At 47.8% G+C, this 18,623-nt stretch overlaps 1 protein-coding gene across 1 annotated transcript in view; it reads left to right on the top strand.

Annotated features, from left to right (window-relative positions):
* LOC144820239 (melanopsin-like) overlaps positions 1–18,623 on the top strand; it is a 992,733-nt gene that overhangs the window by 478,439 nt on the left and 495,671 nt on the right. The window lies entirely within an intron of this gene.

Raw genomic sequence — 18,623 nt, 5'->3', positions numbered from 1 at the left:
ATTTATCTTAGTCCTTGCCATTAGTTTTTGTGGTGTTTCGACCTTTTTTTAAATTTACTAGAAATCTACATAGTCAACTATACTATCATGTTGGTTTGCTTCCTATAAGTAACTTAGGGGCTCATTATGGTGGCGGATGGACTTCGGTCCTTCCACCAGCTTCTCGTGGTTTGGGACCAGCCACCTATAAGGCGGCTGTCCCTCAAGTGACAAAACAATGCGGCTGCCAATGTAGTGGCTGCAAATGGCACGTTTAACATTGCGACGGGTACTGCTGGCAGCAGCACCCACCGCAATGTTAAGAATGCACTGTTTGCATATCCTTGCACTATGTGGCAGGCACTATGCGGTGCCTGCCCCATGGTGCAGGAAAATGTGGGGTGGCACCATAGATGACCCCCAAGTGCACAAACATCCAGCCCCTGCACAAGTGGGGGCCCACAACCTGCCCCTAAAGGACATCCCTGCCAGCCTTTCCATGGTGGTTGAACTGCCATGGAAAGGCCGGTGGGGATGCAGCATCCTAATCTGGTAGACGGAGCCTGCTAGGTACTGCCACTATTCTGAGGATGGGGGCGGTTCAGACAGGCAATCGTAACAATTGCTTCTGTCAGACTCGTGCCGGGCGGGCTTTCCGCCCTTCAGCACACTGCCCACCATCACAATCTGGTAGGCGGTGAATGGCCTTCCGATGGCCGTTAACCCGCCACCGGCAGCCCATCGTAATCAGGCTCCAAGTGTTATATATTTTAAGGAGCGATATTCTTGATGTTTGAAACCACTGGGTTAATGTGCTTCATCAGGTAAAAGAAGATATTTAATATACAGTCCATTACAATTGTGCTTCTAATTTTCCATGAGTAGGAATAAAAAAGCTCTGAATATGCTTATTGTTTATAACTCGAGGAACCAATGTCCTCATTGTATTTGCACCAGCACTTTAAGTATTGCAGAATGGGATGCACAAGCATCTGCAGCCCCTTCTGTAATACCAAAGTGAGCCTGGGGCGCCCAAAGTGGGCGCAAATGCCAGTTGCGCCTCCAGGGCACTTCTATAATATGGCCCTACATCGGTAAAATATTTTATGAAAATGAAAAGAGGGAAGGGGCAGGAGAGCATACTGGTACGTAAGTCACATTAAGGAACTAATGTAGTGAACATTAATTCTGCAATGGTCTTTATACCACTATCAAGTTTTGGAATTGTGCAAAATGCATACCACTTTTCTTTAAAATTGCATAGGTATTACATGCATGAAATGACAAAGAAAAAACAAATGAAGGAAGGAATCAGAGCGAACTTTTATTAAGTGTGAAATCCAATACAGGGACATGTTTAGGGTGTCCCATCCAAATACCAAAGTGGATTGGTATGTCCTAATGTTTTGCTACTGAAATCCAGTCGCAAAACATTAATAATTGATAAAGCGCCTACAGCACTCTAATTGTAAGGGTGCATCATAGTCATGATTTAAAAGTACCTACATATGTTTTAATCGCACCATGTATTATGTTTTAAATGCATTTACTCTACATGTTTACCAAGAAATTTAATGTGTCATTTACACGGACTTTGCATATACTTAGAGGACATGAAGAGCTAGCATGAATCAACATTCACAGTAAAAATTACCTGTGAAAGAAACCAATTTAGGTTATTCAGAAGGCCCTCACTCACCAACCTAATTGATGACATGCTTCATCATCGGGCCCCACCAGGAGTGGCCGCATGCCACCCTAGTGTGCTGCAACACCAGTTTACTGCGGAGCTGGTTAAGTGATTGGTGAAGGGTGAGCGCCTTCTGAATAACCTGAATTGGTTTCTTTCACAGGTAATTTTTTACCGTGAATGTTGATACATGCTTGCTCTTCTTTTTTCTTTGTTGCAAATACACTCCTTTGTTGATTTCAGGATTTCTCTCGAGGGGTGTAGGAGTGTTTGTTTCGTTCCCTTCCTCTTTGGTTGATACCTAGTATACTTAGAAGGCACAATTATTTTGTATTTATAGGTGTATGGAGACATTATATTCATATTCATGTAATCGTGTGTTAAAGTTGTCTGCAGTCTAGGCCCCGAGCTGCAGGGTGTTTACAGTATTGCTTCTTCAGCTACTGAAGAATTAATTAAATGTATCTTTGTTTGTGCTAGAACAGTATGTTTTCATCCCATTGAAGGTAGAAGGAATGTATCCTCATTATTTTAGTTTAAGGAGATAACTGGAATGTCTTTGAACATTCTGAGAAGTGAGCAGGGAGGATATCGTCTGTGCTTGGCCTATCTACACTCCAAGGTCAAAGAAGCGAAGAAGATTTCAATGAAGAAATCATGGAAACCTACCAGTGTATTAAAGAAGTGAAACGATTAGTCACGTGAATTTATCCTTTTTGTATTGTGCGCAGGAACAGAAACAGCAGACTTCTAGATTTTCGGAGAAGAAGGCGCATCCTAAGAACAAGGTCCATAGCCTTAAGCTATTTGACCCATTTGACATAAGTACTTCTAAAAAAGTTTACACGTGCTGACACCTTTGGGAACTGAGATAGGGCAGCCAACTAGAAGCATCACTCATGAGAGTAGTGTAGGGAAAGAGATTTCATGCTTTCTTTCCTAATGAAAAGGGATTTGGACTCCGCATCCATCTTGGGTTGTGTATTAATTCTGGAGTTTATAGTTTTCTGTCTCTTTTGCCAAATCAATTATATGCGCAGATTTGGCTCTGTATTAATTTTCCTGTACCTATATTCATTGATTTTGAGGTGTGTCTATATCCAATTATTTTTGGCCTTTTAATAACAATCCATTTGCAATGTGGAGTTTGTGGTCTTTACAGCATGACTGCATTGTAAGTATAATTTTGATGTGTTTCTTCTCCTCGACAACTTTTAGTAGGCATATAAAAGACCATCGTAGCTGAACTTCACGCAGCACCTCTCTTCAACCCCTTCCTTCACATTGACACCCTCTTCTACTTCACGCAGCACCTCTCTTCAACCCCTTCCTTTACATTGACACCCTCTGCTACTTCACGCAGCACCTCTCTTCAACCCCTTCCTTCATATAGATCCGTGGAAAGAAGCAACGCCAACTCTCACTCTTTTCCATGCACTGCACGGACACCTCCATCTACCGCAAGCAGCACTTCTCGGGACCTTAACACTCCCCCCTCCACACCTTCCGCTCCGGAAGAACATCGACCCCTATCTCTCAGAACTGATGATAGAAGCAACAACTCCATCTCCTTATCATATACCACACTGACACCCTCAACATCTTCAACATCGCGCAGCACGTCTAGGGCCCCTACTACTACCCCCACTGCCCATCCTTCTCTGGAAGAAAATCAACAACATCCCTCACCTAGAACCGATGAAAGAGGTAACAACTCTCTCTCCTTAGCATGCACTACACCAATATCCTCTTCCTTCTCTCGCAACACTTCTCTGGACCCTACTACTGCTACCCCCACCACCCTTCCCTCTCCTGAAGAAAATCGACCCCGTTCTGCACCCAGATCCAGTGAAAGAAAAATTATCAACTCTCCCTCCTTAGTAAGCACTGCACCATCATCCTCAACTAGAACTAACTTGAGAACCAACATCAATATTACTCCCTCAACACCCAATATCCTGTCTTCCCCACATCATCAGCAGACGGAACACGAATTTCTCAAGACCTCATACAGCACCTCTAGGAATCTTCAAAACGTTATCCTAGAATCAAAACCATCTTACAACTTGCTGAAAAATCTCGTACTAAACTTAAGTATCTGCAAAACTCTCTAAAGACAGTCAACAACGTGACAAAAACTATCCCCCTGCCTCCAAACAATCGATACTTGCACACGCGAAATCTCTCAAATTCCATTACGGACCAGGAAATGCAAACTCTGTTACGGTTGTACGAATCTCCATCCGACCATGTCTTAGACAAAGAGGAATACGCTATCCGCCTAGTCTCCATCAACCCATGCAGAACATCACATCCAATCAATAGAGGAATAAACCAGAATAATCTTCACCCTATAACCCAAAACCAAGATAACCAGGAGCCTAGTCTAAAGAATCCCTCAAACCAGATTTCTTGCCTTCCACTAAATTGCCACTGAGCCCCTAAACACGTCTCTGACATTGCCGACCTCATCCTTAGCATGAAAATGGACATAATTATCCTCACTGAAACATGGCTCAAGGAATCATCTTTTCATGCCTAGACCTTCTGGTCCCCCAGACTTCAACATCATTAGATTAGACAGACCTCACAAAATAGGCAGAGGCTTAGCCTGCATACATCGATCTGACCTCACCATCTCAAAATTTCACTTGGAACCCCTGGACTCCTGTAAATACCTTGGGATCTCTGTGAATTCATCAAGCAATCAGTCCCTTAAATTACATATATTCTACCATCCTCCAGGACAAAACATCATTTTCACAGACCAACTTATGGAAATCATCACGACAAATTGTCCCCTCACTCGAAAAACATATTCCTTGGTGATTTCAATCTCCACTGGGAGAACACACTGGACTAGCAGGTCAACACCCTTAAAACCTTCCTTGCTGAACACTCCCTGATCCAAGCTGTCTCAGAGCCCACTCACTCAAAAGGTGCCACGCTAGATTGGCTCATTTCTAAAGTAAATACTATTGAATCGATCTCGATTACCCCTGGTCAGACCATCACATTATGTTATGTTATGTTATAAGCTGTTTTGTAATGCGCTCAATTACTACCGGAGTATCCGGGCGCGGTATACCGCTGGGGAACCCGTCCTGGCTTTCCCTGTGGGATGGTCCCTACTGGGAGTCCCCAAGGTGAAGCCAGGCATCCCCGGCGTTGATGGGGCCGTTGTGGAGATTAGGGAAGCTAATCCCCAGAGTTGCCGAGTGGGACCCCTGGTTAGAGTAGGCACCAAGGGGAGAATTATCGAATCCGCTTACCCTGGTCCACGACCCTGCCGCATCGGAAATTGACTCCTGCTTCCGGGTCTGCCGCCTCTAACCAGTGAGCCACACCACTCCACATTATCACCTTCCAAATCCATTCCCGTAACAAGAAAATTATTCCACAACAAATTAAACCTAAACAATGGATAAGAGACACAAAGAACATCAACTTGAACAAGCTTGCCTCCCAATGTGAGAAGGCTCCTATCCACTCCAACAACATAGGAGACGTCACTGCCCTCACTGGTCACTATAACTCCACGATGACCAAAATATTCGACCATGCCGCACCTCCAAAACTCAAAAGAATTCCTGACAAGGACAAAAACCCATGGTTCAGCGAAGCCCTAAATGAGAAGAGATGCAAACTCAGATCAACTGAACAGAAATGAAGGCAACACCCCTCCCCCCCAGCTGAAACTACTCCGAAAAGCAAGAAAATCATACAATAAAAGTATTCTAAGATCAAAAAAAGACTTCTTCAAATCAGAACCTGAGAATGCTAAACATAGACTAAAAAAACTCTTCGAAATTCTGAATCAACGATCGAAAAAATTGGCCAAATCTTTACTCTTAACATCAACCTCACAGCTAAGTAGTGACGAATATCCACATCCTTCACAGCAAAAACGAATTCCCTCCAACTTGAACTCAATACGGCAGCAATCAAATTAGCCACCCCAAAGACCAGTCAAGCCACTAACTTGGTACTACATAAGCAGTCTCTACCCAAAAATAACTCTCACTGGTCCAACTTCAAATGGTATGATATGAATGATATCACCAAAATTCTAGCAACTACTAAACTCAACAACCACTTCAATAACCCTGTCCCAGCAAAGTGCCTACCCCACATCTATCATTTCATCTCCCCTCTCTGGACCAAGATCATTAATGCCTCGCTATCACAAGGTCACATCCTGGACTGCCTAAAAACTGGCCACGTTACTCCTATCCTAAAAAAACCCGTCAGCTAGCACCTCCGACCTCAACAACTTCCGACCAATAACCAACATTCCCATGCTAGCAAAGGTCTTGGAAAAATGTGTTCCGCAACACCTGAATCCACACATCACAAACTTCAATTTATTGAACATCCACCAATCAGGCTTCAGACCTGGCCATAGCACTGAAACAGCCATATAGTAGACAACGCCCTCTTAGCTCTTTAACGCAATGAAACATGCCTACTAGTCTTGATTTACCTCTCATCAGCCTTCGATACGGTCAACCACTACAAACTTCTAAGAAGACTAGAAGACAGGATGGGCTTTTCTGGCACATTCCTTCTATGGTTCAAATACTTTCTGGAAAATAGAACACAATCATTCATGACCGACAAGATCCTCTCTCTATCCTCACATAACTTACTAGGAGTACCACAAGGCTCTACCTTGTCACCCACACTATTCAACTTATATGTCGAACCACTCGCTGATCTACTACAGCAGGCGAACATCTCCTACCACATGTACGCGGACGACACCCAACTTTACATTAAAATCACCTCAATTGAAGAGATAAAGTTAATGAATCTAGCTCTCTGAAAAAACATACACTGGCTAACAACCAACTTCCTCAAGCTAAATTCACAAAAAAATTAATTTCTTTTAAACTCCAACCAATAACTCACAAGAAATAAAGGAATGGACCAAAATGATCACTACTCTGAATTGCACGCCAAATTGGTGGACTCCACAATATGACTTGTAATCACACTGGATAAGAACCTTATCATGCAAGCTCACATTAACTTGATGGCTAAAAATGCCCGCTTTCACCTCATATATCTCAGAAAAATGAAGCCATTTATCGAGATCCCTGAACTCAAAACTCCAGTTCAGGCCTTAGTCATTTCAAGGCTGGAGTACGGTTGCTCCACCCTCTCAGGGCTTCTGAAAATCTCTACCGCACCTCTAAAAGCCTGTCTCAACGCCGCAGCAAGACTCATTACAGGATCGAGGAAAGTTGACCACATATCGCCACACCTGAAGGCACTCAACTGGCTACCTTATAAAGCTCATATTCACCTAAAGATTGCTTGCATTACTCACAAGGCGCTACACCACAACACCCCGCAGTTCCTAGTCCAAAAACGTACACTATCTGGAGGAAACAGACATTCTAGAAGCACAGATAATCTACTTTTGAAACCTGCAAGGTTCAACAAGACTAAAACCTCCAACAGAGCATTTTCGGGAGGGGTGCCAAGTATTTGGAACTCGCTTCCGCCATTCCTCAGAAAAATTGCCTCGACGCCCCTCTTCAAAAAGTAAGCAAACTCATTCCTGATGAGCAAATTCCTCCCTTAAAATCCACATAAACACCACGCCAGCTTCAACTTTTAACTCATCTATACTCTTCTTCCTTTGATATCTCGAAGATAAGACTTGCACAAGCTCAAATTGACTCCTTCTCGCAGAACTGTTCTCTACTCTGCCTTTATCCCCCGAACTTTATTATGTTTTTGATGTTACTTATTTGAGTTGTTTTTGACTGTTTTGTTGGTACCAAATGTGCTATTCATTCCCTGCTCACTTTGTAAAGCGCTCTGTTACCCTACCTTGTGTCTGGTTCGCGTTATAGAATACTTTGTAAATAAATAAATAAAATTTAAAAAGGCAAGGCCCAAGTCTGGCGTTACCATATGGTAGCAGAGGATGGTTTGTCTCTAAAGTGAGGAGAAATGAGGTACCTAGAGTAGAAGCAGAGGAAATTCTGGCTCTGGACTCGGCGTAGAAGACGGCGAAGGAACGGCAATCAATGGAGTTTGGTGGATGCTGACGGTGCATCGGACGCAGTGGTAGAGTGAGTATGAAACTGTGTGGTGTGTTAGATTGCGGTGATGTTTTGTTTGTGCGTTGTCTTGCGAAGTGAGAATGCATGTTGAGTGAGTGTGAGTTAATTGGTTTACTGGTCTGGACACATGCAGATCAGGAAGTTTGGTGAGCGGACTCAAGAGAAGTCCAAGATCCCGGGATAGTTGTATATGTAATTGTCCGGTTGAATTGTGGGTGTCGTGAAGCGCTATCGATGATCCACTTGTTGTAGGGAAGTTTGTGTGAATGAAGAGTAGCGTCACAGTGGAAAGCCTCAGGTACCGGGGGTAGACTGCAGCGATTGGGTGATCAACCCAGGTAGGGGTCACAGCGGATGTTTTGTGAGAGTGTTCTATCGATCTTTTAGCGGGCGGACAATTGCTTGTTTATGTGACTGTTAGTTATTGTGGTTGTAGTAGGAAGCAACTACTTAGTTAATAACTTTGGTTATACAGTTACTTGTGTGTGAATGTGTGAGCGAAAGTGTGCGAAGAGAAATTGTAAAGGAGGGTGAGTCACTGTAAGGAGGGAGTTGTGACGCGCTGGGATTGGTCGGTTGGTGTAACGCCGCGCTGGGGTTGGTTGAAGGTCGCCCATAGTGGTAAAATCGAATTCTGGATCCCAATAAGTTGCTTTTACAATGAGATGTTTTAAAGTGTTGCGCGTTATGTGTAGAGGTGATACAGGAGTGGTAACAAGGGTGGGAGAAGAAGCTCCACCAGAGGATACCACAGCACATTATATGGGAACCAATGTAGGACTCCATACCATAGTGTGGTTGCAAAATTGGCACAAAATTACTGAGAAATAGGGGGACTTAGCTTTTCCTCATTATGGGTCCTTTCCGATGGAGGTCTTGTACCAGCTCAGGTGAGTGATGAATGCTCTGAAGCCTCCACCTAGACCAACACAATTTGAAGCTTTAGATGCATGGATGAGAGCAGCAAAGGTGAAGAAAAGAGAAGCTACCCAGGGAAGGATAAGAAGGGCAACAAAGGCGTATCAGGACACTGGGTAGGATGCACAGTTGAAGAGGTGGAGAATAGATACTATAGAGGGAGAACGCTTATATCCATTCAGGTTGGTGAAAGGAGGATCTGAAGGACAGAGTAAGACAGAAGAAGACAGTGATACAGATGATAGCTTCCTAGAGAGCTTGTTAGCAGATCGTCCTCCACCTATTCATTCCAGGTCAGAGCAAGAAAGCATGCAGCAGCCTAGAGAAACATCCAAGGTAGACCAGACAGGTTCAGAAGACCAGACAGCAGGAGTACAAGGGAGAGTGGCAGTAGGATCAGGTTTCCTGGAGGCTCTGGAGGTTCTGGATTTGGGGATACTGAGCATAATGGAACTGCATGTGCTAGGCAGTTACCAGACTCTTTAACGGTACCTGTTACAGTTGGTCCCATGGTTTCGAATGATAATCCCAACGAGAGAGCAGAAGAAAGACAACCGCAACAGACCAGAGAAAGGGAGGAAACAATGACTGGGGGAAGTCCTACCATGAGTGGGACAGGTATGGTTGAGGGGCAGTGGAAACTAGCACCCCATTACCCGCTACTGCTGATCCATCAAGGATTGGCAGTGGGTCGAAACGAAGACGTACAGGAGCTTTGACAAATTCTAAATCATATATCAGAATGTGGGTTCCGCCAGTGAGAGAGTCAATGCTACCAAGTGAAGAGCGGGAGATGAGACAGGAAGCCCCTAGAGTAACGTTTCCTCTGATAGGGTTCTGTGAGGATAATTATTGGAGAAGTTAAAGTTGTGAAAGAAAAAGTCATCCAGTGATGAGAATGGAGGAAGGTACAAGTCGGATTGGGGGACAGAGTTGGGGCAGGGATGATTCTGGAAGTGAGGAGAGTCAGACAATGATACAGATGGTGATAAAGGTACCGCTGTTAGATGTGGTCAGATTGAAGATTGAGATAAATGAAGTAATAGAAGGAATTCTGCCCTTAGAAAGGATTGAAACATATGATCCCAGTAGATTGATATTTATAGCTAAGGATGTCACGAAGAAAGCAAAGCATGCTCCTGAGGCATTGGTACAACCAGCAAGACGGTATGAGGTGGAATTGAAAAAAACAATGTTGATGCAGGGAAGTTGCAGATTGAATTATACTGATCAGGATTTAGAGGAAAAGCGCACTACAGGATTAAAGGCACAGATTAAAGATCTGATAATAGCAATGAGACCATGGAGAGCATTAGATAAATGGGAAGAAAGATGGGCCAAAAAGAAAAGTACTAAGAAGGTGGTAGGGGACAATCTGCCTCCAGGTAGAGGGATAGGACCTGCAGGAAACTTCCCTCTAAGAGAAGAACAGCATGGAGGATATGTACATGTGCCATGGAGCAGGGGTGATTTGGCGCTTCTCACTAATGATTTTCCTCGGCTGAGGGAAAAGAATGTCGATTGGTATAAACAAATTGATCGGTTTATTAAGATCTCGAAGGTGTTGTGGATTGATTAGTATACTTTGTTTGATATAGTGGTTCCGGGTGATTTGTGGACTCCATGTAAGGTTGCTTTTGATTGGCCTACGCCGGAACCACCTAGAGATGCGTTAACAAATGGTCCTTCAGTGGAGGTAATGATGAAATATGAACAAGTGATTACATGGGTGCAGTCTAAAGTTGAGCCGCAGACTGTTGTTTGGCTTAATATTGATCGTACTACTCAAGACCCTAAAGAATCTGTGCATGATTATTATGAGAGACTGTTAGTGGCATTTAAACAACATAGTGGATTGGATACTGTTGAGCCAAAAGATATGGGACCATTTGTGTCTAAATTTGTATTAGGATTGAGAACCAATATCGGTTTAATGATACAGCACCACTTGATATGTTGCCAGACCAAATCTGTTGACTAAATTTAGCGATATGCTAAATATTGCAGTGAACAGGTAGAAGCAGCGCAAAAGAAAACAAAGGAAAAATTGGTGTTAGTACAGTTGAGAAATGCTGAACGGCGGGATTGGGGCCAAGGAATCGGCAGAGGAAGAGAAGTGGTAGAGGAATGAATCAACAACAAATTGTGAAACAACCTGGACAGGGTAGAGGAAGAGGTGCTGATGTTGGAATGGGAACCAAGTGGGTCACAAATCAAAAACGTGTGACCGCATGTTATTATTGTCACAAAATTGAGCACTGGAAGAGCGAGTGTAGAGCAAATCCAGCAAATTAATTGCAATATGAAGGAGAGGGACAAATGTCAGAAGGGGTGAATACGGTGATGAGACTTAGGTCCATGTATGGGGGTAATTGTGAACCCCAAATGCAGATACCACAACCTCCTAGAATACCCATGAATAATCAGACATATCGGCAAATGCCTTATTTTGAGATAAAAGACAGAATAGATCAAATACTAGATTCCCATGAGTGTCAGAGGGGGGAGCAGGGAGAATGCACGTTGGGTGCTGCCCTGGAAGTGGACCAAAGTGGACCATTCGTAGATGCAAGGATGAACGGACATCCTGTTACTTTTCTGTTAGATACTGGAGCGGCACGCTCCACAGTAAGGACAGAAGTGGTCCAAGATTTAACCTGGTGAGGAAAGGCGATCCAGGTAGTAGGGGTAACCAATTTGAAAATGCATAACCAGTTGACAACTAAACTACCTGTGACAATAGGACCCTTTGAAGATAAACATCAATTTGTAGTGTGTGATTCCAGCCCGGACCATTTATTGGGATGGGACCTATTATGTAAATTAAATTGCAATTTATCTTGCACTCTGAGAGGTGTGGAGTTGCAGACATATGATGACAATGCTGATTTTAAATTGGCAAACATGAGTCTATGTGCAGAGCTGTTTGTGGTTCTCACAAAAGAAGATTTACCCCATGACTTTCTCTCTCCCCCCCTCCCTCTCTCCCTCCCTCCCTCTCTCTCTCTCTCTGTCTCCCTCTGTCTCACTCACTCTGTCTGTCTCTCTCTCCCTGTCTCCCTCTCTCTGTCTCCCTCCCTCTGTCTCTCTGTCTGTCTGTCTCCCTCCGTCTGTCTCCCTCCATCTGTCTCCCTCCGTCTGTCTCCCTCCGTCTGTCTCCCTCCGTCTGTCTCCCTCCATCTGTCACCCTCCATCTGTCTCCCTCTGTCTCCCTGTATCTCCCTGTATCTCTCTGTCTCCCTCGGTCTCCCTCCCTCAGTCTCCCTCCCTCAGTCTGCCTCCCTCTGTCTGTCTCCCTCAGTCTGTCTCCCTCAGTCTGTCTCCCTCTGTCTGTCTCCCTCTCCTTCTCTCTGTCTCTCTCGGTCTCCCTCTCTCTCTGTCTCCCTCCCTCTCCCTGCCTCTGTCACCCTCTGTCTCTCTCCCTCTGTCTCCCTCCCTCTGTCTTCCTCTGTCTCTGTCTCGCTCCCCCTCTCTCTCTCCCTCTGTCTCCCTCACTGTCTCTCTGCCTCTCTGTCTATGTCTGTCTCAGTCTCTGCCTCTATCTGTCTGTCCCTGTCCCTGCCTCTGTCTCCCTCTGTCTGTCTCCCTCCCTCTGTCTCCCTCCTTCTGTCTCCCTCCCATTTGTCTCTCTCTCTCTGTCTCCCTCTCTCTGTCTCCCTCTGTCTCCCTCTCTATCTCTGTCTCCCTCTGCCTCCCCTGTACTCCCTCCCTCTGTCTCCCCTGGACTCCCTCCCTCTGTCTCCTCTGGACTTCCTCCCTCTGTCTTCCTCCCTCTGTCTCCCTCCCTCTGTCTCCCTCTCTCTCTGTCTGCCTCTCTCTGTCTCCATCTCTCTCTGTCTCCCTCTCTGTATGTCTCCCTCCCTCTGTCTGTCTCCCTTCCTCTGTCTGTCCTCTTCCCTCTGTCTGTTTCCCTCCCTCTGTCGCCCCCTCCCTCTGTCTGTCGCCCTCTATCTGTCGCCCTCTGTCTCCCTCTGTCTGACACCTTCTGTCTCCCTCTGTCTGTTGCCCTCTGTCTACCTCCCTCTGTCTGTCTTCCTCTGTCTGTCTCCCTCCCTCTCTGTCTCCCTCCCTCTCTGTCTCCTGCCCTCTCTGTCTCCCGCCCTCTCTGTCTCCCTCCCTCCCTCTGTCTCCCTCCCTCTCTGTCTCCCTCTCTCTATGTCTCCCTCCCTCTCTGCCTCCCTCCCTCTCTGTCTCCCTCCCTCTCTGTCCCCCCTCTCCATCTGTCTCACTCCCTCTGTCTCCCTCCCTCTGTCTCTCTCCCTCTGTCTGTCTCCTTCCCTCTGTCTGTCTCCCTCCCTCTGTCTGTCTCCCTTTGTCTGTCGCCTCCTGTCTCCCTCTGTCTGAAGTCCTCTGTATCCCTCTGTCTGCCACCCTCTGTCTCCCTCCCTCCCTCTGTCTGTCTCCCTCTGTCTCCCTCCCTCTCTGTCTCCCTCCCTCTCTGTCACCCTCCCTCTCTGTCTCCCTCCCTCCCGCTGTCTCCTTCCCTCTCTGTCTCTCTCCTTTTCTGTATCCCTTTCTCTCTGTCTCCCTCCTTCTGTCTCCCTCCCTCTGTCTCCCTCTGTCTCCTTCTCTCTGTCTCACTCTCTATCTCTGTCTCCCTCGGACTCCCTCCCTCTGTCTCCCTCTCTCTCTGTCTGCCTCTCTCTCTGTCTCCCTCTCTCTCTGTCTCCCTCTGTCTGTCTCCCGCTCTCTGTATGTCTCCCTCCCTCTGTCTGTCTCCCTTCCTCTGTCTGTCTCCTTCCCTCTGTCTGTTTCCCTCCCTCTGTCACCCCCTCCCTCTGTCTGTCTCCCTCTATCTGTCACCCTCTGTCTCACTCTATCTGACACCTTCTGTCTCCCTCTGTCTGTTTCCCTCTGTCTCCCTCCCCCTGTCTGTCTTCCTCTTTCTCCCTCCCTCTCTGTCTACTCCCTCCCTCCCTCTGTCTCCCTCCCTCTCTGTCTCCCTCCCTCTCTGTATCCCCCCTCTCTCTGTCTCCCTCCCTCTGTTCCCTCCCTCTGTCTCCCTCCCTCTGTCTCTCTCTGTCTGTCTCTGTTTGTCTCCCTCCATCTGTCTCCCTTCGTCTGTATCCCTCCGTCTGTTTCCCGCCGTCTGTCTTCCTCCATATGTCTCGCTCCCTCTGTCTCCCTCCCTCTGTTGCCCTCCTCCCTCCGTCTGTCTCCCTCCCTCTGTTTCCCTCCCTCTGTCTCCCTCTCTCTTTCTCCCTCTCTCTGTCTCCTCTCTCTGTCTCCCTCTCTATGACTCCCTCGCTCTCTCTGTCTCCCTCCCTCTCTCGGTCTCCCTCCCTCTCTCAGTCTCCCTCCCTCTCTGAGTCTCCCTCCGCCTCTCAGTCTCCCTCCCTCTCTCTGTCTTCCTCCCTCTGTCTCCTTCCCTCTGTCTGCCTCCCTCTGTCTGCCTCCCTCTGACTTTCTCCCTCTGTCTGTCTCCCTCTCCTTCCCTCTGTCTCCCTCCCTCTGTCTCCCTCTCTGTCTCCCTCTGTCTCCCTCCATCTCCTTCTCCCTCTCTCTCACTCTCTGTCTCCCTCTGTCTCCATCTCCCTCTCTTTCTCTCTGCCACTCTGCCTCTCTGTCTCTGTCCCAGTCTCTGCCTCTATCTGTCTGTCCCTGTCCCGGTCTCTGTCTCCCTCTGTCTGTCTCCCTCCGTCTGTCTCCCTCCCTCTGTCTCCCTCTCTCTGTCTACCTCTCTCTGTTTCCCTCTGTCTCCCTCTCTATCTCCGTCTCCTTCTCCCTCCCTCTGTCTTCACCGGACTCCCTCCCTCTGTCTCCCCCGGACTCCCTCTGTCACCTTACCTCTGTCTCCCTAAACTCTGACTCCCTCTCTCTGCCTCCATCTCCCTCCCTCCTGTCTCCCTCCCTCTCTGTCTCCCTCTCTCTCTGTCTCCCTCTCTCTGTCTCCCTCTCTCTGTCTCCCTCCCTCTGTCTGTCTCTCTCCCTCTGTCTGTCTTCTTCCTTCTGTCTGTCTCCCTCCCTCTGTCTGTCTCCCTCCCTCTGTCGGTCTCCCTTTGTCTGTCGCCCCCTGTCTCCCTCTGTCTGACACCCTCTGTCTCCCTCTGTCTGCCTCCCTCTGTCTCCCTCCCTCTCTGTCTCTCTCCCTTTCTTTCTTTGATAACTTTATTTCGGTCGTTGACCATAAAAGTGCAGATATAATATATACAAGCACAGTAATAAAATCCAGTAATAAACACTATAAAAGGTTATTAAACAGTAAGTTATCAAAAGGTGAGCTAATGTCCAGGTTACTTCCTTACAGTAAAAATAGTTCTTCTGCGCCACATGCCATATAAAAAGCGGGAAAATGAAAAGACAATAGGAGGGGCAGTGTCATATGTTAGAACTCTACAGGCCTGTGCGCACAGTTTATGTCCCAGGTTCCTGCACAGCGGTGTCAACCAGCATTTCCGAGTTTTACTATAAGCCGGGCAGAAGAACAGAACGTGTGCAATATCTTCTGTACTGTTGCTGCATGCTGGGCAGGTTCCCTCCTCTGAGTCAGCCCATTTAGAAGTCAGTGCCCCAATGGGGAGGCAGCCATTTCTTAGTTGAATGTATAGTTTCCTTGCAAGGGCAGGCTGCACTAAATCTAAAAATTCCTCTCTCTTGGGTGCAATTTTCACTTGCAGGAATTCAGTGGAGAGCCTTCCCAGATTTGCTGAAGAGTATAACACTTTAAGGCTATAGTGTCTTATGGAGGCCAGCAACTCAGACCTCTGCAACCTCGAGCAACACTCCCTCTCTCTCTGTCTCCCTCCCTCTATCTGTCTCCCTCTCATTCCCTCTGTCTCCCTCCCTCTGTCTCCCTCGCTCTGTCTCCCTCTGTCTCCCTCTTTCTCTGTCTCCCTCCCTCTCCCTGCCTCTGTCACCCTCTGTCTCCCTCCCTCCCTTGCTCTCTATCCCTCTGTCTCCCTCCGTCTCCGTCTCTCTCCCTCTCTCTCTGTCTCCCTCCGCCTCCATCTCCCTCTCTGTCTCCCTCCGCCTCCATCTCCCTCCATGTCTCTCTGCCTTTCTGTCTGTCTCAGTCTCTGCCTCTATCTGTCTCTCCCTGTCCCTCTCTCTGTCTCCCTCTGTCTGTCTCCCTCCGTCTGTCTCCCTCCCACTATCTCCCTTTCTCTGTCTACCTCTCTCTGTTTCCCTATGTCTCCCTCTCCCTCCCTCTGTCTCCCCTGGACTCCCTCTCTGTCTGCCCCGGACTCCCTCCCTCTCTTTCCCCCGAGCTCCCTCTGTCTCCCTCCCTCTGTCTCCCTCCCTCTGACTCCCTCTCTCTCTGTCTCCTTCTCTCTGTCTCCTCTCTCTTTCTCCTTCCCTCTGACTCCCTCCCTCTCTCTGTCTCCCTCCCTCTCTCTGTCTCCCTCCCACTCTCAGTCTCCCTCCCACTCTCAGTCTCCCTCCCGCTCTCTGTCTCCCTCCCGCTCTCTGTCTCCCTCCCTCTGTCTCCTTCCCTCTGTCTGCCGCCCTCTGTCTGCCTCCCTCTGTCTGTCTCCCTCTGTCTGTCTCCCTCTCCTTCCCTCTGTCTCCCTCCCTCTGTCTCCCTCTCTCTGTCTCCCTCTGTCTCCCTCTCTCTCTGTCTCCCTCCCTCTCCCTGCCTCTGTTACCCTCTGTCTCCCTCCCTCCCTCGCTCTCTCTCACTCTGTCTCCTCCCGTCTCCATCTCCCTCCCTCGCTCTCTCTCTGTCTTCCTCCGTCTCCATCTCCCTCTCTGTCTCTCTGCCTCTCTGTCTCTGTCTGTCTCAGTCTCTGCCTCTATATGTCTGTCCCTGTCTCCGTCTCCCTCTGTCTGTCTCCCTCGGTCTGTCTTCCTCCCTCTCTCTGTCTACCTCTCTCTGTTTCCCTCTGTCTCCCTCTCTATCTCCGTCTCCCTTTCCCTCCCTCTGTCTCCCCTGGACTTCCTCCCTGTCTGCCCCGGACTCCCTCCCTCTATCTCCCCCGAGCTCCCTCTGTCTCCCTCCCTCTGTCTCCTTCCCTCTGACTCCCTCTCTCTGTCTCCATCTCCCTCCCTTTCTGTCTCCCTCTCTCTCTGTCTCCCTCTCTCTGTCTCCCTCTCTGTCTCTCTGCCTCTCTGTCTCTGTCTGTCTCAGTCTCTGCCTCTATATGTCTGTCCCTGTCTCTGTCTCCCTCTGTCGCGTCTCCCTCGGTCTGTCTCCCTTCCTCTCTCTGTCTAGCTCTCTCTGTTTCCCTCTGTCTCCCTCTCTATCTCCGTCTCCCTTTCCCTCCCTCTGTCTCCCCTGGACTCCCTCCCTGTCTGCCCCGGACTCCCTCCCTCTGTCTCCCCCGAGCTCCCTCTGTCTCCCTCCCTCTGTCTCCCTCCCTCTGACTCCCTCTCTGTCTCCATCTCCATCTCCATCCCTCTCTGTCTTCCTCTCTCTCTGTCGCCCTCTCTCTGTCTCCCTCTTTCTGTCTTCCTCCCTCTGTCTGTCTCTCTCCCTCTGTCTGTCTCCTTCCCTCTGTCTGTCTCCCTCCCTCTGTCTGTCTCCCTCTGTCTGTCGCCCCCTGTCTCCTTCTGTCTGTCGCCCTCTGTCTCCCTCTGTCTGCCACCCTCTGTCTCCCTCTGTCTGTCTCCCTCTGTCTCCCACCCTCTCTGTCTCCCTCCCTCTCGGTCTCCCTCCCTTTCTGTCTCCCTCTCTCTCGGTCTCCCTCTGTCTCTCTCCCTCTGTCTCCCTTCCTCTGTCTCCCTCTGTCTGTCACCCTCTCTCACCTCACCCCAGCTTCCGGGGCACACACACAGCCGCACCCGAGTACTTTACACATCTTTAAAAGATCATTTACTTGTTAATGAGGCTTTGTTGTGAATCGCCCGGCCCCCATAGAGCAGAGTGTCTCGGAGTCCGCGCTGCTGAAGCTGTGTCTGCTGACACTCTTTAATTTTATTTTTTAAAACACAGGTACAATGTCTGCAAGGTCCGCGGGCTGCCAAGGAAGGCTTGCCGGGCCGCTAGCGGCCCGTGGGCCGCACTATGAGTACCCTTTGCTTATAGCATTGGGCACAAATAGACAATTAATGCCATAGAAAGCAATACGCGGAAATTTCCGAATGTACATAGGGACACAGAAGGGCTTTTGAAAAGTAAAGTATTTATTTATAGACAATATTGCAATGCTTTTCGTGGAAGATATAGTTCAAGCGCTCACAAAAAAGTAACAAGCGGTCATGAAGTGGTCAGTGAAGGTGACATTTAAAATATATACATCGCATTGACAACATAGACAGAACCTCCTGATTTTAATTTAAACAGTAAAAAGAGTGCTTTGCTGTATAAAGGTCGACGGTGTTTCGATCTCACTGATTCGAGATTCTCATTAGGACAAATGATTTGTGAGCATGAAGAATTCGGCATCCGGGAAGAAGCAGGTGAGTCACGCGCTGTAATTCCGGACCCAAACGATGTTCGAGTAATTGATGTTGGTACGCTCCGAGGGTATTATAAGCATCGGGCGCACAAGGCGATTAAACTGCCTCAGTCGGTCGATTCTTAGGGGACGGGCAGCCCCTGGGCAGCCCCTCGGTCTCGATTCTTCGGGCGAGTGACTAATACACAGCACCTTTCGAGGACGTTTTCTGTAGGTGTACCATAAGCTTGGAATCATTTCCCACCAGAGCCCCTATCACGTTCCTCCATATAAACCTTTCACAGACAACTGAAGACTCTTCTTTTTAAATATTATTAACTGTTTTCTCAAAATCCATGGGCTTCCTTTGTTTTGTCTCTGTTCTGTGGTTATTTGTGATTTAATTGCACCAAGAAGCTCCAAATGTACGTAGAACTCTATAAGTTTTAATAACACAACGTAACATAACATAACATATAACATTACATTGCAGTGCCTCACCTGTGCACCACCTTTATCCACACAGCCCACATGCCTACTAAGAACTTGTCACATGGTCCAGCGCTACACTGCCCCAAGGTTAATTGGATTCTGCTGCCCAAGTCGACCCCAGCACGCAGCTTGATTGTGAAATCTGCAGCA

The sequence above is a fragment of the Lissotriton helveticus genome, chromosome 2_1, assembly GCF_964261635.1.
Source record: "Lissotriton helveticus chromosome 2_1, aLisHel1.1, whole genome shotgun sequence".
Classification (NCBI taxonomy): domain Eukaryota; kingdom Metazoa; phylum Chordata; class Amphibia; order Caudata; family Salamandridae; genus Lissotriton; species Lissotriton helveticus.
This window is presented reverse-complemented; position numbering and strand designations above follow the sequence as displayed.